The sequence below is a fragment of the Balaenoptera acutorostrata genome, chromosome 21, assembly GCF_949987535.1.
Source record: "Balaenoptera acutorostrata chromosome 21, mBalAcu1.1, whole genome shotgun sequence".
Taxonomy (NCBI): domain Eukaryota; kingdom Metazoa; phylum Chordata; class Mammalia; order Artiodactyla; family Balaenopteridae; genus Balaenoptera; species Balaenoptera acutorostrata.
Genome location: NC_080084.1, coordinates 12,943,303 through 12,969,273, shown reverse-complemented (window position 1 = coordinate 12,969,273; position 25,971 = coordinate 12,943,303). Strand labels below are relative to the sequence as shown.

Below are 25,971 nucleotides of genomic sequence, written 5' to 3'. Positions count from 1 at the left end.
TTTGCTTGTGACCCTAGGAAGAGGGAAGGTGTCCAATACACACCCCTTTCTCTCTTTTCCATCCCCAACATCCTAGTTTCGGTTCTCCCGTCTCCTATTCTGTCTTTGAAATTTCCTTTTTGCCAAGTTTCTCCGTCTTCACTTTTCGTTCCTCTACTTGAATCACTCCTCTTTCTCAAATACACATTTGACACTGTGCCTCCCTTGCTGAAAAATCCCTGGTAACAGTTTTAGACCGAAGAATAAAGTGCAAAGTCTTCACCTAGGATTCAGGTTCCTCATCGGGTCACAACAGATCCTTCCACTTTGGCTTTCCAGCCATACATCCTAAGTCCCCAATACATTTAAAGAGTTTAGAGAGCATCTGTATCTCCCTTCATTTATGTTAGATATTTTTATTAATCCTTGAAGGCTCAGCTCAAATATATCTTCTCTAAGAAGCCTTTTTCTGATTCCTCCAAGCAGGATTAAATTCACCCTCCATGCCTACACCCCATCCCCCAGACAGATTGCTTATGGGGGTTCGATCAGTTTTCTACACTAGGCTAAATGCCCTAAGAACAGGCTCTTATCCAGCTCTGTATTTTTAGTTCCTAGCACAATCAATATCTTGTTCATTGCTGGTTCTCTGTCTTTCTGTTTCTCTCTCTCTCTCTCTCTCTCTCTCTCTCTCTATATATATATATATATATAAATGAAAAGGTGGACAGTGGGACCAGATACATGAATAAAATATAGGCTAAGATGAAATTCAAACTGGGAAAGATTATGCTAAATTTGGAACTTGCATCTTCTGTTTTTCCTTTGCAAATGAAGGGCACCAAAAACGAAGGCAACAAAAAGGAAGGCAGTGAGAAATGCCAGAATTGTCAGGGGCCTTTGTGATTTGAAAATGGTGTCCTTACCAAGAAATTAAACTGAGCTCATTATCTCATTAACTTTTGACTGGAGAGGGAATATGCAGCTGAAATTGTGTTATCTTTCCAATATGACAAGTTGGTAACAACCTGGGATTTTGAAAGACATTTTGTTTTCTTAGCAAGAAATTCCACCCATACAAATGAGGATCCATGGAGAGGAATTCCATTTGAGAAAGATTCTTAAAGGCAAGAAGCATGTGCGTCTAAATTGCTTTGAGTGCATGATAAATCCCAATGGGTGATAAAGGTATTCTTACACCAAGATTAAATCTTACCACCAACATATTGGAGTAGTTAAAACTTTAACTGCTATACAAGATAATTGTGCTTGACCAACCTTTTTCCTTCTCTCAAGAGATGCTTTGAAATGTGGATAGCAATGCCAGCATGCTTATTAGTGGCCACCATTTTTAATGTCCTTCAACATCTAACAGGATATTGCAAATGGAGATTCTTAAACTGCTTGTTGGTCAGACACTTACTGTATAAACCAGAGGGGATCTGTGTTCCTGGAATGAATTATTTTATTTCTAAAAGTAGGAGGAATGGCATAGAGTGGGAAGAACAATGAACCTGAAGTCAGGGACGTGGGTTTTTTAATTTTTTTTTTATTTTTTTATACAGCACGTTCTTATTAGTTATCCATTTTATACATATTAGTGTATACATGTCAATCCCAATCTCCCAATTCATCCCACCACCACCACCCCTCGCCACTTTCCCCCCTTGGTGTCCATATGTTTGTTCTCTACATCTGTGTCTCTATTTCTGCAGTCAGGGACATGGGTTTTAATTCCAATCCTTCCCCAAGTTTGTTTAAATTTAGTCTCAATTCTCTTAACTATAAAATAGGTAGAAAACATATGCCATAAGATTTTTTTTTCGTGGGGTGCTACTAAGTAGGATCAAAACGGTAGACCACTTGGATGTCTTCTCTGGCTCACAAAGACCCCCATGTCTTAGACTGGCTGGAGAAGGTTCTAAAACATGCTAAGCAAATAGTCTGAGGAGTGATTTTAATTGATGTCTTTCAAACAAATCACTTTGTATATTGTACCTCTTAAAACTTTCAGTTAATACTGGGAGGTAAGGAGTTTAGTATTTTTACTTATTTATTTACTTATTCGTTTATATATTTATTTATTTATTGGCTGCGTGGCATGCGAGATCTTACTTCCTCGACCAGGGATCGAACCCGTGCCCCCTGCAGTGGAAGCGCGGACTCCTAACCACTGGACCGCCAGGGAAGTCCCGGGAACTCAGTATTTTTAAACTCCCTGATGACTATCATCGCTGTTTGCAGGGTGAGTGCCTATAAGCACTGTACTTGGATATGACAGCAAAAATCTGAGGAGACACCCAGCAAGGTCACTTTCTTGAAAAGCAGGCTTCTCCATCTGTGTGAAGGCAAGTGGAGGGAGTGCCATCAGGGTAGCCCCAAGTTCCCTTTGTAAAGTTATTTTGAATCTGCTCTCTTTCACAAAGTAACGAGCACTTACGTTTGAGAAACTAAAATCACACCCTCTTTACCTAATATAGATTTTTCTTTCTGTTTTCCATAGCAAGATGGGCATGCACCTGCACAGTAAAGAGGTCACAAATAAACAAGTTTAGAGAGTAGAGAAAACTATTCATTCTACGGGATCCCTACCCAAAGCTCAAGATCTGCACTCGGAAATAAAGGAGCGTGGGGTGAAAGAGATTGCCCATGAGGACGAAGACACGGCTTTTCAGAGCTGGGGCAGTTAGGGGTGGGGAAAGCCTTTCTTAACATCTGCAGATAACTTTGCACTGAGATGAAAAGGTAACAACATCTGAAAGAATGTTACAGGTGGCTGAATTAATTAACTCCAAATCCCAACACCCCTGAACATCCGGCGTTGGGATTAGGGAATCAGAGCTAGTTTACTAGTGAATCCCAAATCTCAGACATTATTTGGATTCAAATTGGAACAGTTGCAGATGGATCCAGGTGGGAAAAGGATTAAGGAAATAGGGTGGTTGGATATTTTCTTTCTCCTCTGGGAAAAATGATTCCATTTCTTCCCTTTGTCCTCTCATGCTCTCTTCTTTCTGTCTCTTCCATGGACCATTCTTTTCATTCTTCCCTCCCTCCATCCATCCGTCTGTCTCTCTGCTCCATGGAACGTCTGTTTCTTATCTCTTTTCACTCCTGTCACCATTGCTCTGTCTCCACTCTTTTTCTTTCTCCTTCCTTTCATTTGTGGTTTATTTTTGCTTAAAGGCACAAACGTGCTGCTTGATGAGTTTCTGTCATTTCCAGAAAATCTGATTTAACTACAAAAGTGAAAAAATACTGCCGGTATGAAAGTGGGAGTATTAAGGATGTAAATGAACAGCCATCAAGATTGGCAAGAATGCAGTAAAGGCATGACTTCTAAGGCCATATTAAGGTAGCATGGGTGTACCCACTACTGGCTGAGCACATCAGTGGCTAATGGGATTTTATTTTCATGAGGACTAAGCACTGCATCATCAAATCGAGGAACCCTGGGTATCCTCAGCTTCCATGACAATGTTTCTGAAGGAGAAAGATGAGATTTAAGGGGGAAAAAAGTCAAGGGAATCTATTATGTGTAGGGTTTTTAGAATTAGGGATGGGATGGGTTTGACGAAAAAAAAATTTTGGGTGCAACAAAGTAGGGTGTTAATCCCAATTTATCTTCCCTGGGGATGGACATTTGATTCTTATATGATGAACTGGGCTTTGGAGTTAGACAGACTTGAATTTTCACTTGACCTCGTATTGGCTGCTTGACCTTGGGAACATTGTTTAGATTTCCTAAGCTTTGGTCTACTCACCTTAAAAAGGGGGATGAAACCTGCTTCAAGGAATTTCAGAGTGTGTGTTCAATAAGTGAGTTACTATTATTCTTATTTCCATGGAAAAAAAGCCTATGCAAATGCTTTGGTCATACTTAAAACACCCTGCTACTGAAATAATCACCTGGTACTTTCAACTTCTTTTAGAAAGCATGCTTTATATGAATACGAGTGAGGAATTCTCTGGTAGAGTCTGGTATATTAACGGAGCAGCTTGGAATGATGCTTTAGACCAGGCTCAGCAAACTTTTCCTGTGAAGAGCCAACTAGCAAATATTTGAGGCTTTGTGGGCTGCCGTCTCTGCTGCAGCTCTTCAACTTTGCCGTTGGAGCGTGAAAGCAGCCGCAGACGGTATGTAAATGAACAAACGTGGCAGTGTTCCAATACGACTTAATTATTAATGGCTGCTGAAATTAGGATTTCATATACTTTTCCTGTACCATGAAACATTAGTTTTCATTTGTTTTTTTTCCCCCCAACCATTAAAAAAAATGTAAAAAAACCATTCTTGGCTAGTGGGCTGTGCAAAAACAGGCAGCTGGCTAGATTTGACCTGAGCGGTATTTTGCTGACCCCCATTTTCAATCTACAAGATGCTAAGACATCAGTTTGCTTTCTAAGTCACAGATGAGGACTCAGAAGCACAGAGATATTCTGTCATGTGGCTGGAGTCTCTCTTAGCTGAGTGGCAGAGCTGGGATTAGAACCCAGATCTTTTTTTTTTTTTAGTAATTTATTTAAACGGATATATCCAAAATATTTTTACTTCAACATGCTGTCAAATAAAAATTAATGAGATACTTTACACTTTTTTGTGCTAAGTCTTTGAAATTCAGTGTGTTTTATACTTACAGCATACCTTTCAATTCAGATGCTAATTTTTCAATGATTAGAGAGAAATATAGTCCTACCAAAACAATAAATTTGTGTTTAATTGAAAAATATTTTACATTGCTTCACTGTTTTTTTTTAACATCTTTATTAGAGTATAATTGCGTTACAATGGTGTGTTAGTTTCTGCTTTATAACAAAGTGAATCAGCTACACATATACATATATCCCCATAACTCTTCCCTCTTGCGTCTCCCTCCCTCCCACCCTCCCTATCCCACCCCTCTAGGTGGTCACAAAGCACTGAGCTGATCTCCCTGTGCTATGCGGCTGCTTCCCACTAGCTATCTATTTTACGTTTGGTAGTGTATATGTCCATGCCACTCTCTCACTTTGTCACAGCTTACCCTTCCCCCTCCCTGTGTCCTCAAGTCCATTCTGTAGTAGGTCTGCGTCTTTATTCCTGTCCTGCCCCTAGGTTCTTCATGACCATTTTTTTTTTTTAAGATTCCATATATATGTGTTAGCATACGGTATTTGTTTTTCTCTTTCTGACTTACTTCACTCTGTATGACAGACTCTAGGTCCATCCACCTCACTACAAATAACTCAATTTCGTTTCTTTTTATGGCTGAGTAATATTCCCTTGTATATATGTGCCACATCTTCTTGATCCATTCATCTGTCGATGGACACTTAGGTTGCTTCCATGTCCTGGCTATTGTAAATAGAGCTGCAATGAACATTGTGGTACATGACTCTCTTTGAATTATGGTTTTCTCTGGGTATATGCCCAGTAGTGGGATTGCTGGGTCATATGGTAGTTCTATTTTTAGTTTTTTAAGGAACCTCCATACTGTTCTCCATAGTGGCTGTAGAACCCAGATCTTTTGACTATTGGATTCGTGATGGTTTGTCCCTGCTACCTTTTGCTGATTTTATTTTATTTATTATTTTTAAAATTTTATTATTTATTTTATTTATTTATTTTTGGCTGCTTTGGGTCTTTGTTGCTGTGCACGGGCTTTCTCTAGTTGCAGTGAGCAGGGGCTACTCTTCGTTGCGGTGAACGGGCTTCTCATTGTGGTGGCTTCTCTCGTTGCAGAGCATGGGCTCTAGGTGCCCGGGCTTCAGGAGTTGTGGCATGTGGGCTCAGTAGTTGTGGCTCACAGGCTCTGGAGTGCAGGCTTAGTAGTTGTGGCACACGGGCTTAGTTGCTCCGCAGCATGTGGGATCTTCCCGGACCAAGGCTTGAACCCGTGTCCCCTGCATTGACAGGTGGATTCTTAACCACTGCGCCACCAGGGAAGCCTCCCTTTTGCTGATTTTAGTTTCTTTTTGCTCTAAAACTTCCCTTGGTCTTGACACTCTTCTATTGTTTTGCTGTACAGCAGAAAGTAACACAACACTGTAAATCAACTATACTCCAACAAAAATTAAGAAGAAAAACACAACCTCTAAAAAATTCTCTGTTCAGGGTATACTTCGAGCAGTATCTCATTTCCCACTCAGACTTCTTGTTCTCATTTGTTACTTTCCTTCAGAATTATTATTTTAAAAGAATGTTATACACACACTAAATGCTTCCTTCTTATAATGTTGAAATCACTGCTCTCCCTAGGTAGGGAGTTTGGTAAGTAGGCACCAACCAGCACTACCCTGCAATATATGCTGCCTTCATACCGAGAGGTGGAGTTCTTTTCCCTGCCCCTTGCATCTATCTCGGCTGAATTTGGGATGGACCTTGACCAATAGAAGTGATTCTCTAGAAGTGGTGTGGTGCCTGTAGGCAGCCTCTAATTCCGCCCTCTTGGAAACCAGCCCCCAGGTAAAAGGTCTGCCTCTCTTGAGAGCATCAAGCTGTGAGGAAGCCACTGCATGGAGAAGTCATACAGAGAAAGAAGATATCCAGTGTTGGGGGGTGCAGCTCTGCATGTTCCTAGATGTCTGTGACAGCTTTGGTCTTGAACTGTCTTTTCAAGGATATCTGCATAACAAAGATCCTTGAAGGATAGAGATAGGGCCTCCCTCCTGGGCAGAGGGGAGGCTTGTTTCCTGACCAGGATAATAAAGATAATGTTTCCTTCTGGGACAAAGTTGGCTGTGTTTGCTAGCAGTTCCCTTGTAAGATTGGGAGTTTCCTAAGCTCAGGGTCCCTCAGCTGTTGGTACAACCCAATGTGAGCCGCCTGAGTCACTCCATATTGCTGCTGGGGGACCTGAGGGGGACAAGGGGAACCCATGCAAACACAAAGCTCATGCTGACTCCTATGCCATGAACAATAATGTCCTCTGTTGCTCACATAAGATTCTGCCAGCATCTATGAAACTGTGACTAATCTGCAAGCAGGGTCAATCTCATACCCTTCACAGTTCTTGACCCCTGGCCAGCCCCTAGGCATAGATGTGGTTCAGAGGCAGCTGATAGATGAGTGATGAAGCCATCTTGTTCATTTCAGCCCCAGTAGACACCACACGGAGCAGAAAAACTGCTCTGCTGAGCCGAGCCCGGAGTGCAGAATCATGAAAAATAATAAATTATTTTGAGCTAAGTTTTGAGGGTTTGATATGTAGAAGTGGATAACTGAAATAGAGAGCATAGCTGTCATCTTCTCCTTCTGAGACAAGCTCAGACGGTTTCCATAGTCCTTTCTGTTCATTCCTCATAAATCCCTACATATCTGAAATCTTACTTTAATGTCCAAATAGATGTGCCTATATCTTGAAAATATATATATATATATTTCAGAATTGAACATTCAGGCTCAACAATGGCCAGTGGCCCCCACTGCTGATAGGATAAAATTTAAGGTTCTCTGTTCTGCCTCTATCCTCCTTATCAGATGATATTATCCATAGCTTCCCTGCCAGAATTTTTTTTCCTATTGTAGCCCGTGCATGTCATTCTCCTTGTTGACTCTGAACTTAAACTCCTACTGTCCCTCTGGACTAGCATGCCTTCTCTCTGTCACTACTAAGTCATCTCCATTCTTCCAGCTTGTACTCTTGTTGATTTTCCTTTTCTGCATTCTTAGTGTTACACAGATTATTAATCACATATTGATTTATGTTGTATTTTAAAAAGTGGAATTTTATATGCAAAAGCAAATGTATTCATTGTAAAACAAATGCAAAACTACAGCTATTCAGATAAAAAAAAAAAACAAAACTCATTCTACCTAACATGAGCAACTTCTAATTTCCCGTTACTATATTTTCTGAACTTTTTTTACACACATGTGTGCACATATGCACACATTTACATGTGATCTTTTTATTGATCATTTTATTTATATAAATGAATGTCATAAGTAATTTTAAAAATTATGTAATTTTATTTATTAATTAAAATTTTTATTGGAGTATAGTTGATTTACAATGTTGTGTTAGTTTCAGGTGTACAGCAAAGTGAATCAGTTATACATATACATATATCCACTTTTTTTTTCTTTTTTTTTTTAGCATTCTTTTCCCATGTAGGCCATTACAGAGTATTGAGTAGAGTTCCCTGTGCTATGTAATTTATTTTATTTTTATGTGAAGTTACTGGAAAACGGATGTTATTGGCAACATTCTCAACACTAGAATTGCTCTAACGAGTACTGAGTTGGACACATGCTACAAATCCACATATCACTTTGGCATTCTACGACAGCAAATTAAATAAGAGCAAGGCAGTGGATGTCTTGGATCAAAAGATACGTGCATATTGAACGTCTTTTGACATAGATTGGTAAATTGCAAAATTTAAGCCTGTTTGTCCTTGCTCCTGCAGTGTTATAGAGGGTACATTTTCCCCACCCTGCCAAGATTGGAGATAAAATATATATATGATTTATCCTTGAAGAACTTGGGGTTAGGGGCCCTGACCCTCTGCACTGTGGAAAATCCAAGTACCGTAAGTCCCATATATACAAAGGAGTCCCGTTCTGAGAGCGCATTCGTAAGTCCAATTTGTTCACAAGTCCAATAAAGTTAGCCTAGGTACCCAACTAACACAATTGGCTATACAGTACTGTACTGTAATAGGTTTATAATATTTTTCACACAAATAATACATAAAAGAACACAGAAAAAAAGAAAACACTTTTACTCTTACAGTACCTTGAAAAGTATAGTAGTACAGTACAACAGCTGGCATACAGGGGCTGGCATCGAGTGAACAGGCAAGAAGAGTTACTGACTGGAGGAGGGAGAGAAGGTGGGAGATGGCAGAGCTGAAGGATCGTCAGCAACAGGAGATGGAGGGCAAGCTGCAATTTCCCTCACGCCTGACGTTGATGGCACAGGTTCTGGTTCCTTGCTGGATTCAAGCCTATCTACCCTCTTGAAAAAATGATCCAGGGATGTCTGGGTAGTAGCTCTTTTTCTCTTGTCATAGATGACGCGGTAGCACTGGATTGCATTCTGTACGGCTGCTGCAACTTTTGTGTACCGTTCTACGTTCAGGTCCTGTGCCTCAAAATCTACCAGTGCCTCCTCAAATAAAGAAAATCCCCTTGCCATTTCCTGCATCGTGAATCTCTTCAGTTCTTCAGTTACTTCTTCTTCCTCTTGTCTCTCTTTGTCCTTTCTCTGGGCCTCCAATTCCGTCAGGTCTTCATTAGTTATGTCCTCTTGTTGCACAGCAAGGAGTTCAATGAAGTCGTCCTCTTGCAGATCTAGCTCCAGCTTCTCGCTGAGGGTCACTAAGTTGCTTAAGACCTCTTTGGCCTCCCTATCCACCTTCTTAAATCCACGAAAATTGTGAACAAACTGCGGGCAAATGTTCCAAACCCCATTCATGGTGATGGCCGTAACCTCATGCCAAGCAAAGCTGTTTTTACGCTTGCTTCCGGATATCCTGAGCTTGAAATAAAGATACTGGTACTACTGTACTCTATACAATACTGTGCAGTAAAGTACACAAAAGCACAACCACTTGTAGAGGATGCACGCACGGGACAAAGTACGCCAGACATGTGAACTAACTTACGTGACTGGACATGCGAACGCATGTTCGCATCTTTGGAAGTTCGCAACTTGATGGTTTGTATGTAGGGGACTTACTGTATAACCTTGTAGTTGGCCTTCCTTAGATGCAGATTCAACCAACTGCAGACTGTGTAGTACTGTAGTATTTACTATTGAAAAATACCTGTGTGAAAGTGGATCCACGCAGTTCAAGGGTCAACTATATATAAAAGTTCAATACTCCTTTACATCACTTCTTAGTTATTATCCTAATGCTTTCTGTGTACAAAGAGCTTTCATAAATACCATCTCCTTTATCTTCACAGCAATGCCACGAGTAGAAAGAGCAGGTATATTTCTTCCCACTTCACAAAAGAGGAGATCAACACTTAGAGAAATCAAATAGCTCACATGGTTTGCATGGGGAGCAAGAGAGCCCAGAGAAGAACTCAGTCCTGTATGTCCTCTCCGGGAGTCACAGTCACCCCGTCCAAAGGTGTCCCTTGGAGAGAACTGTGTGGGAGCCCTGGTCTCCCCGCATTCCTGTTCTGAGAGGTGGTGCAGAGTTGGGGATCCCAGCCTGTCCCGACAGCTGCTGGCCCATCTGATGGGTTTCTTGATGCTCTCGGGATCTTCTTCCTTACTTGGACTCCTTATGAGCCCACCAATATATCCCTGGCTTGTAAAGACCATCGATTTTGATTTCATTCTCTTAATGCAGAGTTGTATGAAGGATGTGTCGATGAAAATGAGAAGACAACTCAGCCATTTTCTTCATTAATCACAGTAGAGTCTACAACCCCAAGATAAGGGGGAAAATAGAGGTAGGACGACTGGGAACAAGAGGAGAATGTGTGCATTTCAGTTCGGTCTCCGACGGCTCTTCTCCAAGCTGCCAGCCAGCGTTAGCAGAGTGATGGAGAGAGCCCCATCCCCCTGGCACACCAGCAAATCTTGCTAATGTAATGGAAATGATAATTATTCCCAGTGCCTAGCATTTCACTTCCTCTGGACTGTAGGGGTATTAAAGTTGATTAAACACATATGCTTTGGGTAGACAGCACATGCAGTTACATATGGAGCCGTGAGTTTTCTTTGTGCTCAGGAAAGAGACACCAAGACCACAAGAGCCAGGCAAAGGCTGAGCAGGACTTAGGAGATCATAAATGAGGGAGCCCACGTCCTTTTACAGGCCAGACAGGGGCAAAAACCTAAAGACTTTTTTTTTTTTTTAATTCCCCACATCTCTGTACAGGAAAAAAAAAGCTCAAAAAGGCTTATTAAAGTTAAAATTCAGTTTTAATAATTTTAATAGAATTTGCATTTCCCCTCTCCTCTCAATATATATATATTTGACAAAGATGAATAGGTTATACCCGTTTATCTAAAACCTGCAATTTAGGTACACATGTAAGCATATATGTCATGGATTATGAGTTGACAGAACTAGTCCATTTTACAGTGTGTGGGAAATGACTCACATGACCTCAGGATGCAATTATTTTTTTTAAAAATGTGTTTCTCCAAATGACTGTTCTGCAACATTTCTCAAAGCCAAGAAGTGATGTTTATCTCATTCGGAATCCTATGTTTGATTAATCACAGCTTGATTTTTCCACACCATTGGCATGAGGGAATATTAAGAGGCTATTCTAAACAGGCTTTGGAATAGTTGATGCTGGGTCTTGAGATTAAACTTTTGAACACTCCACTGCTTGCCCTGCAGCCTCACCAGTCTGTCCCAGTCCTGACGTAATGAAGGGCAACAGCCCACAGCTTCCCTGCCATGGATGGCTATGTTGGCTCCAAGTCTAGGCTGGACGGCAGGTTGGCTGTTTGTGCAGCAGCTGGGCTACAGTTATTCTCCGGGGCTATGGAGATATTTTGCTTGGCCACATTTCACTTGCTTCAGAATAAGGAAAGTCCCTTCCCACTCCATGTATTAAATCCATGTATTAAAATATATGTATTATATGGGGGAGGATAAATTAGGACTATGGGATTGACAGATAAACACTACCGTATATCAAATAGATAAATGGCAAGGATTTACTGTATAGCACAGGGAACTATATTCAATATCTTGTAATAACCTATAATAGAAAATAATTGAAAAATAGGAATATATATATCAATATAAGGAATATATATATATCTGAATCACTTTGCTGTATACCTGAAACTAACACAGTATTGTAAATCAACTATACTTCAATAAAAATTTAATTAAAAATATATGTATTATATCTACAAGAAGGGAATTCATAGAACTGGGTACAAAAAATATTTTAAAAATTTAAAAAATGCCCATTTTTGCCAATATCAACTCCCCTATATTTTTAATTCTTGAAAAAAAGAATCTTTGTTGTTTGCTGTGTTCTAATTCAGAAAAATTTAAGGAAAAAGTTAAGGTCACTCCAATCCTGCCATTAAGAAATACCCAAGAACACTCTATGACATACATCACAGCAAGATTCTTTTTGACCCAGCTCCCAGAGAAATGGAAATAAGAACACAAATAAACAAATGGGACCTAATGAAACTTAAAAGTTTTTGCACAGCAAAGGAAACCATAAACAAGACCAAAAGACAACCCTCAGAATGGGAGAAAATATTTGCAAATGAAGCAACTGACAAAGGATTAATCTCCAAGATTTACAAGCAGCTCATGCAGCTCAATAACAAAAAAACGAACAACCCAATCCAAAAATGGGCAGAAGACCTAAATAGACATTTCTCCAAAGAAGATATACAGATTGCCAATAGACACATGAAAGAATGCTCAACATCATTAATCATTAGAGAAATGCAAATCAAAACTACAATGAGATGTCATCTCACACCGGTCAGAATGGCCATCATCAAAAAATCTACAAACAATAAATGCTGGAGAGGGTGTGGAGGAAAGGGAACACTCTTGCACTGTTGGTGGGAATGTAAATTGATACAGCCACTATGGAGAACAGTATGGAGGTTCCTTAAAAAACTACAAATAGAACTACCATATGACCCAGCAATTCCACTACTGGGCATATACCCTGAGAAAACCATAGTTCAAAAAGAGTCATGTACCAAAATGTTCATTGCAGCTCTATTTACAATAGCCAGGACATGGAAGCAACCTAAGTGTCCATCAACAGATGAATGGATAAAGAAGATGTGGCACATATATACAATGGAATATTCCTCAGCCATAAAAAGAAATGAAATGGAGGTATTTGTAATGAGGTGGATGGAGTTAGAGTCTGTCATACAGAGTGAAGTAAGTCAGAAAGAGAAAAACAAATACAGTATGCTAACACATATATATGGAATCTAAGGAAAAAAAAAAAAAAAAAGGCCACGAAGAACCTAGTGGCAAGACGGGAATAAAGACACAGACCTACTAGAGAATGGACTTGAGGATATGGGGAGGGGGTGGGGTGAGATGTGACAGGGTAAGAGAGTGTCATGGACATATATACACTACCAAATGTAAAATAGATAGCTAGTGGGAAGTAGCCGCATAGCACAGGGAGATCAGCTCGGTGCTTTGTGACCACCTAGAGGGGTGGGATGGGGAGGGTGGGAGGGAGGGAGATGCAAGAGGGAGGAGAAATGGGAACATATTGTATATGTATAACTGATTCACTTTGTTATAAATCAGAAGCTAACACACCATTGTAAGGTAATTATACTTCAATAACGATGTTTAAAAAAAAAAAGAAATACCCAAGACTCATATTTTAATGTGTTTACTTTTTTCATCTAAAACTTTGGATAGAGTTGCAATCATAAGAATTTATCCTCCGTGAACAGACATGCAGGGAGCTTACATGCATATTAGTAAGTGAGATAAGAATTTACCCTGACTTTTTTAATAGGCATTTTCCCACCTCTTCAAACTATTTTAAAGTATAATTTTAATAGTTTCACTCATCAATTAAGCTTTTACAATAATGAGAATTATTCTCAATTATAAAAGTAGAAAATTTGGAAAATTAGAAACATGAAGGAATATAAATCACAGAAGAGCCCATCAAGTGATCAACAAATATTTTTAGTGTATTTTTTTCTCTCGCAATCCCCCTTCCTTTTATACACAAGCACATGACACACACACACAATGATTACCTATATGTGTGGATGTGTTAAATTTTGAAAAAAGTCGAATTGAGTGATTTTTAATCTTTTATTTAAAACTAGTTTGAAAATTTTCCAATGGCTTTACAAAATCTTTGACAACTTTAATCTAATATCTACATAATATTTCATCATATGGATGTACCATCATTCACTTACTAGTCTTATATTGTTGATATTTAGATTGCTTGCAACTTTTTGTTATTGTAAATATTGGAGCAAACTGCATTCATATGTAAAACTTGTGAACCCATCATTAGGGACCTCCTAGGACAGTTTCTTAGAAGGGGTACAGTAGGGCCAAAGGAGACAATGTGAGTCTTCTGCCATGTACTGCATAGGACTCCCCAGAAGCTTTTCCCGTGGTGTGTACCCTCCTACAGGACCTGGGAGGGCGTGTTTCTCTCAGCCCTATGGTCTGTCCTCTGTACCTCACTGCTGCTCTTCCAGTGAGCAGTGGAAAGACTAGCTATTCTTTCCACTTTCAATAGATGAAGAAATGGCGGGCGGCTCAGGTAACCTTACCAGAGTCATATGAACAAACAAGCGGTTCAGAAAAATAGCTAACTGACCTGAATCTTAACTCGGTGCTAGATCCTTGAAACAAAATAAAGTAAAATAAACGCCGTTGGTGACGCCCAGAGGCAATGGAACTGATGCAAAGCAACGAAAGAGATACAGATCAACAGGTCTTCTGGCATCACCAGCCAGTTGGCGACCCTAAAGGGAGAGACAGAAATAGCTTGTTGCTTTGAAATGTGCCTTGGTCTGTCTGGGGAAAAAAAGTGTGAGAGTTCTAATTTGTGGAAGTCACAAACTAAAGGGCTTTGAAATGTACTTAAGAAAAAAAACAAAGTGCTGAGACAGCTTTGTTCCCCAATAACCACAATAGAAATTTGAGGTATAGTTTTTAATCAGCTGTTTAGGGAATCCATGTGGGTATTCTCTCGATGGTGGCTGTATTTATTTATGTATTCATTTGTTTGCTTATTTATTTATTTATTTTTAATTTTTAAGAGGGAGCCAGACAAAAGTGTCTGAGGAGAAAATGCTTCGGACCTATATTAAACAAACAGAAAGCGAAACTCAAGCATTAACTCTTTGATGGCTCATTGTATTGGAAAACAAGTCTCAGAATTCATCACACTGGGCACCGATCACGGAGTTTCGCGCAGACGCTGGTGTATTCTATTCTGCAGCCGCCCCCCGGTCCTGCTGGTCACATCTGGATCAATTTTCTGAATCCTGGCAGCCTGAGCTGGTGTTTCGCTGAGGGGTATTTACTCTCACACAGCTGTTCAGCAGCAGGAGCAGAAAATCCACTCAGATACAATTAATACTATGTTGTAATAAGGAGACATCACCAAAAGAAACAGTTGCTGAATTGATTCGGATGATGCCGAGGAAGGTAACTCTAATGATAACGGTGATTAATATATTAACCATTACTGGGAAGAGACTCATAGAAGGAACATATTTTAGTCCTGGCTTTGTTTACACTGTTGCAATCTTTCATGCTCCAGTTACCCACATAGATCATGCACAGCTGCAGATAAACTTTGCTTTGGTCTGAATTCTCTATATAATCGATGAAAACACAGGTAGATGATGGAAGGACACCCAAATACCAGTATGATTTTTTTTTTTTTTCTGCTGGAGATAAACTTGTCTGAAATTGCCAAAGTTCTCATAAACTGAATCTCTTAGAGATGGCCAAGTAAGGCTGGTTACTCAGTATTCCTCCGTGTCCTGTTGGGGGGTAGGACTATTAGAACTCCTGTACTAGAAACTGTATCTCCATCCCCTAAGGGGGTTTCTCCATGGCTACCCTTCTTGCACCTGGAGGGCAATTCCCCTTTATTGGACCTGTTTGGAGAGCTGTGGGCCATTTAGCATTTGCGGGGTCTACCTGCCCTTAGTTCCCAGTCATTGTGACAATCTAAAATGTCCCTGCATGTTCCCAGATTGCCTTCCCTGCATAGAGATCCATTGACCTGGGTGTCAATGGGCGTCAAATCCATTGACTTTGTTCACATTGACTTTTAAGGTTGGAAAGAATTCACTGACATCTGTGAATTCAAATCTCCTTATTTCACAGATGAAGTGTAAGAATGTGTGACCCTTTAAGACTCTCCCTTAAAACTGATGCCTAAACTCCCACCACGGGGGATTGTTATGACTTACTACCTGGGTTCCAATCCTGGGTTTTCCACTTCTTAGCTGGGTGATCGTGCACGCGTTGCTGAACCTCGTGTTGCAGTGTTGTCATGGTTCAAAGGGGGACAAAGTAGTCCCTTCCTCACAGGATTGTTCGGATGATAATCAAGATAATGCATGTAAGAGACTGACCCCAGATGACCACTCCGGCAACCTTCTCTCTGTGCATGCGTGGTCTGCTTTTATTAAGAGCCGGACTTGAGTTCCGCAGTAACAGTGGCTGCCAGAGATGGCCAGCATTTGTGACCCAGGGGGAGGTCCTGGCTGGGAGAGAACGGCAGGCGAGACAGAGCTGCAGCTTGCCAAGGATGACTCGGATGTTAGCAATGGTTATTACCCTGTTCACCAGGATACCTACCTCTTGCTGATTTCAAGTGCCCCAAGAAGAGAGACAAATCCTGTTAGAAGCTTCCTCCTCTGCGTGGGTAGCTAGTCAGAACCAGCGGTTACTCCTGCGTCTCAGAGATCTCTCCTAGGCTAGGGGCTCTCAAACTTGACTGTGAAGGGGGACTATTACAAATACAGATTCTGGGTATCTATCTTCTTGGACTCCAATGGTTTCAAGTGGGCCCAAGGTTCTGCATTTTCAAACAAACTCCCCAGGTGATTCTGAAGTCGGTGTCTGACTTGAGAAACATTGACCCGGAAAATGTTTTCATCTTTAAAGATGAGAAGGACTTCCCTGGCGGTCCAGTAGTTAAGACTCCCCGCTTCCACTACAGGGGGGCAAGGGTTCTATCCCTGGTCCGGGAACTAAGATCCTGAATGCCGCGAGGACAAAAAAAAAAAAAAAAAATAATAAAGATGAGAGAACATGAGGCCCACAGCTGCCCAGCATCTTGGTGGCAGCATGGGGCCTGAGAGCTGGCAGCCTGATAGCCTGATAATGGCCTGTATTATGTAAAGGAGACCTCAGGAAGGCAGATGTCCCACCACTCAGTGTCAGAACTTCTTCATTTCTCTAGTTCTCTGCCCTTAGGGCCTTTCAGCCTTTTCATTTACGCTTCCAACACGCTAATTTGGTCATCAGAAGTAAATCCTGGAGGATCATTTTGCGAGCCATTTCTTTAAAGGATGTTGAGACATTTGCTCTAATGAGCAGTGGTGTTTCTGCCCACCCGGAGAGAATCAGAGAAGGATGGAAGGCAAGGGTTTGGGAAGGCCTTGGTCCCTGCACGATGCCACGGTGGGAGCTTTGGCCCCTCCCTTGGCCACCTGCTACTCCACCCAATATGGGTATGTGGCAGGGAAACCGGAGAAAAATTCCGGTTATTGGGATCCTACTCACCACCACATCACCAAATGTGCTTATATCTTATTTTTAAATGAACTTCACAGTGAGAAGATAAATTTCACTCCTTAACCCCCTGCCAGCAAACCTACTCTGAACATGGCTTTCACCTGCCAGTCAATATTCCCAGGCTGTGCAATCACTATTTATGGGCGTTCTGTGAGACAGAGACAGTTGGATACCAGCCTCCCTCCCTAATAGAATAATGTGAATGATAATAATATCTCCCATTTCTTACAAGGTATCAGGTACTAGGGCAAAAGCACTCTATATGTAATTTCTCATTTAATCCACACAAAAACCCATGAGATAAGTGATATTATTACCATTTTATGAATGCAATAGTGAGGCTTAGTGAGGTGAAGTCATTTGTCCAAGGTTACCCTGCTAAGAAGTGGTTCAGGTAGGGCCCAAGGTAAGACTCCCTGACTCCCAGGACCATATTCTTGGCTGGTATGTTCTACTGCATCTTGTAAAATCTCAGTCTGCCCTTTGAAACCTGAGTTGCCCACTCCTGCCTAGGACTGGGATGTCTTGTCAGGGATGGGGATGGAAAAGATGGATTTGGTGCTTGTGGGTCCATCACTGTTCCTCCTGTTAGTGACATTTCTTCCACATTTGGAAACTAAAACTGGCTTCAGGATCCCCTTTGTTAGAAATGGAGACAACAGGGGAGAGAAAGAAGCAGATTTGGACTTGTAGAGAGTGAGGGGTCTGGGAAGGTAGAGAGAAAGCCATTTGCCTGGACCCAGTTGACAAGAGAACGGAAATTCCTCTGTTTCCCGTTGAATTTCATTTGACGTGAGCCATTGGGTGAAGGGGCTCAGAGAGCACTGGAATGTGGGGGGAGATGGAAATGGAAGGATGGAAGATTTGAACTTGGCAGAATTAGACATTTTTGGGTGCTTACACATGTCTTTTGCCGAAATCCAGCTCCCAAATAGACAGCAGGCCACAGATACAATCTTCCTCCTCTGATCCAGTGGGTCCCTCCCCCTGAAGTTTATTTCTACTTGTTTCAGCCATCAGAACTCCTGTTCATTGAAAACTTGGCCCTGTGATAAATGTCGATGACGGTGAGCCATCTGCCTTGCACTGGCATTTGTTCACGTGGTGGTGACTCCTTTCCAACCGTATCCTTTTCCTCTCATCAGCACCAATTGACCAGCCATCATCCTTCCCAGGGTCCGCTCAGTGAAGGAAGGAGACAGAGATGGATTCTAAAGTGACTGGACAGCAAGGTTCCCAGATGGATTTGCTCCCCCTTCCCCTTCCATTCCTCATCCCGGGCTCTAATGGGACATGTGGCCCAGTTGCCCTTGTGCCCCAGCTGGCACTGAGCCAACGTTTAAAAGACAAGTCTTTGACTTCAGACACATGAATGATCCCAGCTGAGAGCAGCTGAGCCCGCACCAGAACTGCCCCACTGAACCAGCCCAAACTGCTGATCTGCAGAATCATGGCCTAAATGGCTACTGGGTTAAACCACCATGTTTGGAATGGTTTGTCTCATGGCAAAAAGTTACTGATGTATATGTGAGAAGGTAAGAGTTAAATAGTGAGAGAAAGAGATTTTGATTGGCTTTGCCAGATGCTGGTGTAAGATTTCATAGTTCCAATAACTAGGTCAAGCCCAAGTGGTAACGTTATCACTGCTGGGCCATGGAGTGGATATACTTGGCCTTTAATGAGGCTTTTTTTAAATGCAGAGAATTAGTGCTTTCTAATTCTCCTGGTACCCTTTCTCTTTTGGAGGCAGAGAGGCAGGTCTGCAAAGCAGGTGTGTCTTTATGGCTTCGAGACCTTAGCGTGGTGGATCATATTAGCAAGAGATTTGGATAATTTTTTCTAGTAGGTTAGGGATAAAGATCACGGAGGTCTAATTTTTGAGATGTTAGAGTAGAGAATCCAGGGCATCAGCCAGCAGGGCCACTAATTTCCCTGGAATTGGTTATCTCAGGAGTAATCCCATCATAAATGAAAGGGGATCCCCAGGAGGAGAATGATTGAAAATCCCAAGGCTGGTGCAGCCTCAAGGTGTGGTGGTCACTTGTGAAGTCCAGCAACGTAAGCAACGTGATCTTGTCTCACTGCCGTTAATCAATTTTTGTGACCTTGTGTGAAGCTTTTCATATCTAGGAACTTTGGATAATTTATCTTAAGACACGAATATCTGGCTCCCTGCCACAGTTTCTGCATGGATAGATGGTCCTCAGACCGGGATGTTCCAGTTGAGAGTTGCCTGTGGGAGGAGCATTGGGTGGGAGGAGCATAGAGTCTGTGCTGGTGTATGAGTGTGTCTGGGCTGGGCGGGGAGTTTTCCCTCGTTCAGAACCCAGTTGCTGAGTCTGGGGGAGGGGCAGATATTTACAGCTCCATTTGGGGATCAGACTCTAGGAATCTGCTAATGCTTAAACTGTGTAATACGTTGAAGGCTATAACATACCTTCGGAATACATGCTTGTTGGCATGTAGGAGAACTGATGGAACTTCTATAACATGTTTCCTAAATGCACACATCCTGTGCATCACACCGTGAGTGCACTTCCACAAGAAAAGAAAAGATATTACATCAGTCTCAGAAATGAAACCTCTGAATCAGGCTGATGGACGACCCAGCTGCTCACTGATTGAGGGATGATCTGTGAAGGGAAACCACGGGACACCGATTTGCGGAAAGTCTGTCGTACAGTGAGATCAGTGAGCTGTGAGGACGCATCCACTCATTAACCAAAACCTGTGCAAGGGTTTGGGTGGTTTACTGTCTACACTCCTGGATGCATTCATTGCAAAAATGGTCATTTTTGTTATAAGTCCTTAATAATTCCTGGAGGTTCTTCAGGAGGTAGTAAAGAATGTATTTGGGCTCTGAGAGAAACATTAATATTTTCATTCAACAACACTTTATTGAATGTTTACTCTGTGCCAGGCACTGTTCTAGGTACTTAAAGTACATCAGGGAATAAAACTCACAAAGATTCCCTGTCCTGGTGATGGTGTGTGTGTGGAAACTGACAATAAGTAATGAGCATAACAAAGTAAGTAAATGTAAAGTTTGGCCAAAGGAGACATTTTCTTGTATGTGCCGAGGAAAAAAAGGATAACATAGGGATAAGAGATTTCAGGAGTGCTGAAGGCAGTGGCAGTGTTTAAAATGTGGTTGGAGTGGACCTCACTGGGAAGGTGAGATCTGGGCAAAGACATGAAGGAGGTAAGGCTTACATGGAGAGATGGCAAGTCCTCTTGTTTTTTTTTTTTTTTAAACATCTTTATTGAAGTATAATTGCTTTACAATGGTGTGTTAGTTTCTGCTTTATAACAAAGTGAATCAGTTATACATATACATATGTTCCCATATCTCTTCCCTCTTGCATCTCCCTCCCTCCCACCCTCCCCATCCCACCCCTCTAGGTGGTAACAGAGCACCGAGCTGATCTCCCTGTGCTATGCGGCTGCTTCCCACTAGCTATCTATTTTACGTTTGGTAGTGTATATATGTCCATGCCACTCTCTCACTTTGTCACATCTCACCCCTCCCCCTCCCCATATCCTCAAGTCCATTCTCTAGTAGGTCTGTGTCTTTATTCCCGTCTTGCCACTAGGTTCTTCATGGCCTTTTTTTTTTTTCCCTTAGATTCCATATATATGTGTCAGCATACTGTATTTGTTTTTCTCTTTCTGACTTACTTCACTCTGTATGACAGACTCTAACTCCATCCACCTCATTACAAATACCTCCATTTCATTTCTTTTTATGGCTGAGTAATATTCCATTGTATATATGTGCCACATCTTTATCCATTCATCCGATGATGGAAAAATATGGAGCGCTTCACAAATTTGCATGTCATCCTTGCGCAGGGGCCATGCTAATCTTCTCTGTATTGTTCCAATTTTAGTATATGTGCTGCCGAAGCGAGCACAAGTCCTCTTGTTTATCCCTGCATCCCTTTTCCTGAGAATCTAGTCAAATACTTTATAGACAGTAGTGGCTTAATAAAATGATGTACATTGAATTAAAGATGACCAGATATTTCTTCAGCATGAGGTGGGTGGTTTTTCAACAGATGAATGGATAAAGAAGATGTGGTATATAGATAGATGGAGAGATAGACGGAGATGGAGATAGGTAGATATATAGAATGGAACACTATTCAGCCATAAAAAAAGAATGAAATTTTGTCATTTGCAGTAACATGGATGCATTTAGAGGGTATTATGCTTAGTGATACAAGTCAGACAGAGAAAGACAAATACTGTATGGTATCACTTATGTGTGGAATCTAAAAAATACAACAAACTAGTGGATATAACAAAACAGAAGCAAACACAGATATAGAGAACAAACTAGTGGGAACCAGTGGGGAGAGGCAAAGGCGGGGCACAATAGGGGAAGGGAATTAAGAGGTACAGACTATTATGTATAAAATAAACAAGCTGTAAGGATATATAGTACAGCACAGGGAATATAACCAATATTAAATAATAACTATAAAAAAATTAAAGAAGACCACACACTTCTTCAGCATGGGATGGGGTGCGTTTTCCCAGAAAGGGAGGTGGCTAGTTTTATCCACGATGTGTCTCTATTTTATTCTTTATTCTTTTACTATCCTCTTGCTCTTGCCCATTGCAATCTGGAGTCTGTCTGGATCGCCCCAATGAACAGTCACCATTTTTGCCTTGGTCCAGCTCTAGCTGAGGGTGAAATCCTAGAGCTGCTGTGATTTTTCTGTTCAGCAGCCGCATTCTAGCTAGTGATGCTGCAGGAATATGTACTGACGTTCCCCTTTCCGCTGGCCCACACGGCCAATGCACTGGCGGGACCGCCAGGACACAGCCTCTTTCTTCTCTCTCCTGCCGTGAAATCCCTGGCAGGAAGCAAGAAGAAACTCACTTGCCTCAACTGTTAGAGGGGTAAGATGTTAACTTCCTTGATTCAGGGGGAAATAAAATTGATCGACAGACTAGAGAGAACTGCTCCCCATTTACCCAGCAGAAGATGTTATATGGCTGTAAGCAGGGTTCAGGAGCATGAGAAGGTAATAAACAATGTGTATAAGCTTGGCTCTCAAGGGAAGGAGAGCTGCTACCAAACCCACACTCAAATTGTTTTTTTAAATTAATTAATTAATTAATTAATTTATGGCTGTGTTGGGTCTTGATTTCTGTGCGAGGGCTTTCTCTAGTTGCGGCGAGCGGGGCCCACTCTTCATCACGATGCGCGGGCCTCTCACTATCGTGGCCTCTCTTGTTGCGGAGCACAGGCTCCAGACGCGCAGGCTCAGTAATTGTGGCTCACGGACCCAGCTGCTCCACGGCATGTGGGATCTTCCCAGACCAGGGCTCGAACCCGCATCCCCTGCATTGGCAGGCAGATTCTCAACCACTGCACCACCAGGGAAGCCCTCAAATTGTTTCTTTCTTTCTTATTTCAGGGCCTCTGTGCATGCCATGTGTAATAAAGGTAATAAAAATGTAAGTTTATAAAGAAGAAAGAGACCCGTCAATGACGGAAGCCTCTTTATTTGCTCTCCTGTCGTGGAATTCTTCTCAATCCACTGGTATTTCAACACAGAAGGGGTGACTGGCTGAATGGCAGGTGTAGAACAGAAGAGCAGATGAGGGTCAGATGGATTATTCAATGAATTTACAGTGTCCTCAGTGTTGTCATAGTTTTTTTTTTTTTTGATGGCAATCCACCCATCTACTTCTCAAGAGACTGATAGCTCGTTCTCAAAAAGTAGAGCTGCTTCTTGATCTACTAGGTGGTGTGTCAAAAAACTGGGTCAGAACTCAGGCTCTGTGCTGCGGTATTGGGTCACCTTAGACAGGTGGTGTACTGTTCATGTGCATCTTCCATCACTGAGTCCACAACTGGGTACACTGCAGGTGCCAAGTAAAGATTCATTTATAAATGAATTAGTCTCCTCTATGCCTTTGATGCCTCCGTTTCCTCAACTGTAAAATAATACATTAAAAATATCCTCCCCATTCTTTCCTCCAACTCTACATGAAAATACTTCATCAGCATGTTATTCACTAGAATGTGACTAAGTCTGTGGAGTTTATGAACTCCTTAAGGTAGAGTCTTTGTAAATAAACACCAGAGAGTATTACCTTGTCTTTCTTGGAAACTTCCAGGTCTTAGGAGGTCCTGGGAAGAGTCCTGACAGAACAGGATAATCATGTGACCCTTGCATATTCAGCGATAATAAGGGACATATGTTGAATACAATGTATTAGATCCTGTGCTTCTGTGTGTTAATTTCTTTAATCCTCACAGCATGGGGGTGGGGGTGGGGGGGACTACTATTATCCCCATGTTATAGATGGGAAAACTGAGCCGCACAGAGCTTGAATAGCTGTTTCCTAAGATTGACAGTTAACAAGTAGCAGAACCAAGATTTGAACCCCAGCAGTCTAGCCCCAGAAACTTCTCTTGTAGCCACCAAAATAGAATGGCTCTTTGGAGGAGACTTTCACAGGAATCTTAAGCAAGCTTTGCTGATAAAGGAAATATTATAATGACTTCCAGGTGACTGTTATTCAGAGTTTGTCACCTTTCTCTTCACTGCTCAATTTTTTTTTTCCAAGTTTCAATTTAAGAAGAACCCATAATTACTGGGGCAATTATTCGTTTTGACAGACAATATAAATAGCCATAGAAATTCCTGCCTGTTCATTTATCCAGCTGACTAATACAGGCCACTGTATTATTTACTGTGGGCTAAGAACAATGGGGATTATATGGAAGCCACAATTTCTGTCCTCCAAGAGCTTCCATCCACTGGAGAAACAAGAATATACACCTGAATCCTGAATGGATATGGTGAAGCAGTACATGGTATGTGTCCAAGGGGATGACACAGACACTCTGCTTCATGGAAATTGAGCTTATAATGGAGCTGGAAGGACTGGGGGATGTCAGGGGGGGAGGGGCAGCTTGACCCTGCACCTTGTGGGGAAGGTAAGAATTTGATGGGAGTGGAGGTGACAGCGCAATTCCAGCCTAGTGCGTTAGTGAGGTAGTGTGTCAGGGGCTACACGAGAAGTTTCTGGAGCTAGATTGGTTGGGGTCAAATCCTGGTTCTGCTACTTATTAGCTTTAAGCCTTGAGAAACTTGACAATTTGACCTCTGTGAGGCTCAGTTTTCTCATCTAGAAGGAGGGAAAGAGAGGGTCTCAACAGATGCAGTACTCTAAATAGATAAGAGGAGCATGATTTGTTTACAAGTAACCTGGAGCAGTGGGGTGAGGGAAGAGAGAGGGCTATTATCCTCAGACCTCTAGGACTGAGAGAAAGAACAGTCATCAGCACCAGCAGGCACAGTGTAGAGGGACCTGCCTCTCAGGGAGCACTGCCCTTTAGGTGAGGGGCACAGCTAGCTTTTTTTTTTTTTTTTAATTAATTTTTATTGGAGTATAGTTGCTTTACAATGTTGTGCTAGTTTCCGCTGTACAGCAAAGTGAATTAGTTATATGTATACATATATCCACTCTTTTTTAGATTTCCTTCCCTTTCAGGTCACCACAGAGCACTGAGCAGAGTTTCCTGTGCTATACGGTAGGTTCTCATTAGTTATCTATTTTATACATAGTAGTGTACATATGTCAATCCCAATCTCCTAATTTGTCCCACCACCCCGCCCTTCCCCCCTTGGTAACCGTACGTTTGTCCTCTACATCTGTGACTGTTTCTGCTTTGCCAGTAAGTTCATCTGTACCCTTTTTCTAGATTTCACATATAAGCGATATTACATGATATAGCTTAAAGGAGACAGAAAGGGAAGAAGCCAGGACAGTGGATACCTCCTTTCTGCCCCATCCCTCTGACCTCCTGCCTGGCTCCGCCCCTCTCTCCCTATTGGCTGAGCCCAACCAGGAAGCCACCATCCTTGGGAACTGGGTGAAATCCCACACGTCAGGCTCTCAGGATGAGAGCTGGTGCAGATAGGCAGATTGTGGGTCCGGAGGGGCAGACAGGAAATATCCGGCACAGAGTGGGAACACCAAATTGCAGAGGCAGGGAAAGGCTTGCTGGTCCCATCTTGCCAATTCTTGAGAGCGGCATGTCGGGATTTGGACTTGGTTCTGAAGGGGGACCACGGAGAATTTTTCAACAGGAGGGTGACACAGTGAAGGCGTAAGTCAACCTCAGTGTCTCAGGTGGACTGAAAGGCAGAAAGACAGAATAAATCAAGGCTGGGAGGAGACGTTCTGGGTTAGACCTCAGGCCCCGTGCTTCACCCCCTGCCTTCACTTTGCAGCAGGCTTCCCGGAGGAAACTCTTTTTCTGGATTGCCTCTCTCTCTCTCTTTCCTTGCCTGTGGTTTTAAGATCTGCCCTGATAACTGTAGCCTGCTTGGCTATGAACTTTCCAGACAAGACAGAAAGCTGGATCTGAAGCAGCTCCCTGAACCACAATCTCGCAGCTGTCACAGAGCCAGGCCACCGAACACTGTTTTGGAAGGAAAGTGAACGTGCCTCATTACGGCCTGATGCAGATCGCCTCTGACAGACACCGCGGTAATGGTTCAGAATGAGCACACTCCCACGAACAACGGGAAAAGAGACTTCGCATTGTTCTCCGGGCCCATAATTCGTTTGCTGTAAAAATGACTGTGTTGTTTGTAGGACATGTTTCCTCTCTGAACGATGCCTTTATTGAATCAATTTAAATATTTTAGGAACAAAGCACTTTGTGAAAGAAGCAACCTGATGCCTGGATGTGGGCTTGAAACATCGAGGTGTCCCTGGAACCAAGTCTTTAGGGGCTGTTTCTCTACCCCC

At 42.0% G+C, this 25,971-nt stretch overlaps 1 long non-coding RNA gene and 1 other non-coding gene across 2 annotated transcripts in view; one reads left to right on the top strand and one right to left on the bottom strand.

Moving 5' to 3' along the window:
* Window positions 1-25,971, top strand: part of LOC130706144 (uncharacterized) — a 108,721-nt gene that overhangs the window by 62,327 nt on the left and 20,423 nt on the right. The window lies entirely within an intron of this gene.
* LOC114236294 (U6 spliceosomal RNA) lies at window positions 20,995-21,101 on the bottom strand. Its single transcript, XR_003622263.2, has one exon. It is a non-coding gene; the product is annotated as a U6 spliceosomal RNA (small nuclear RNA).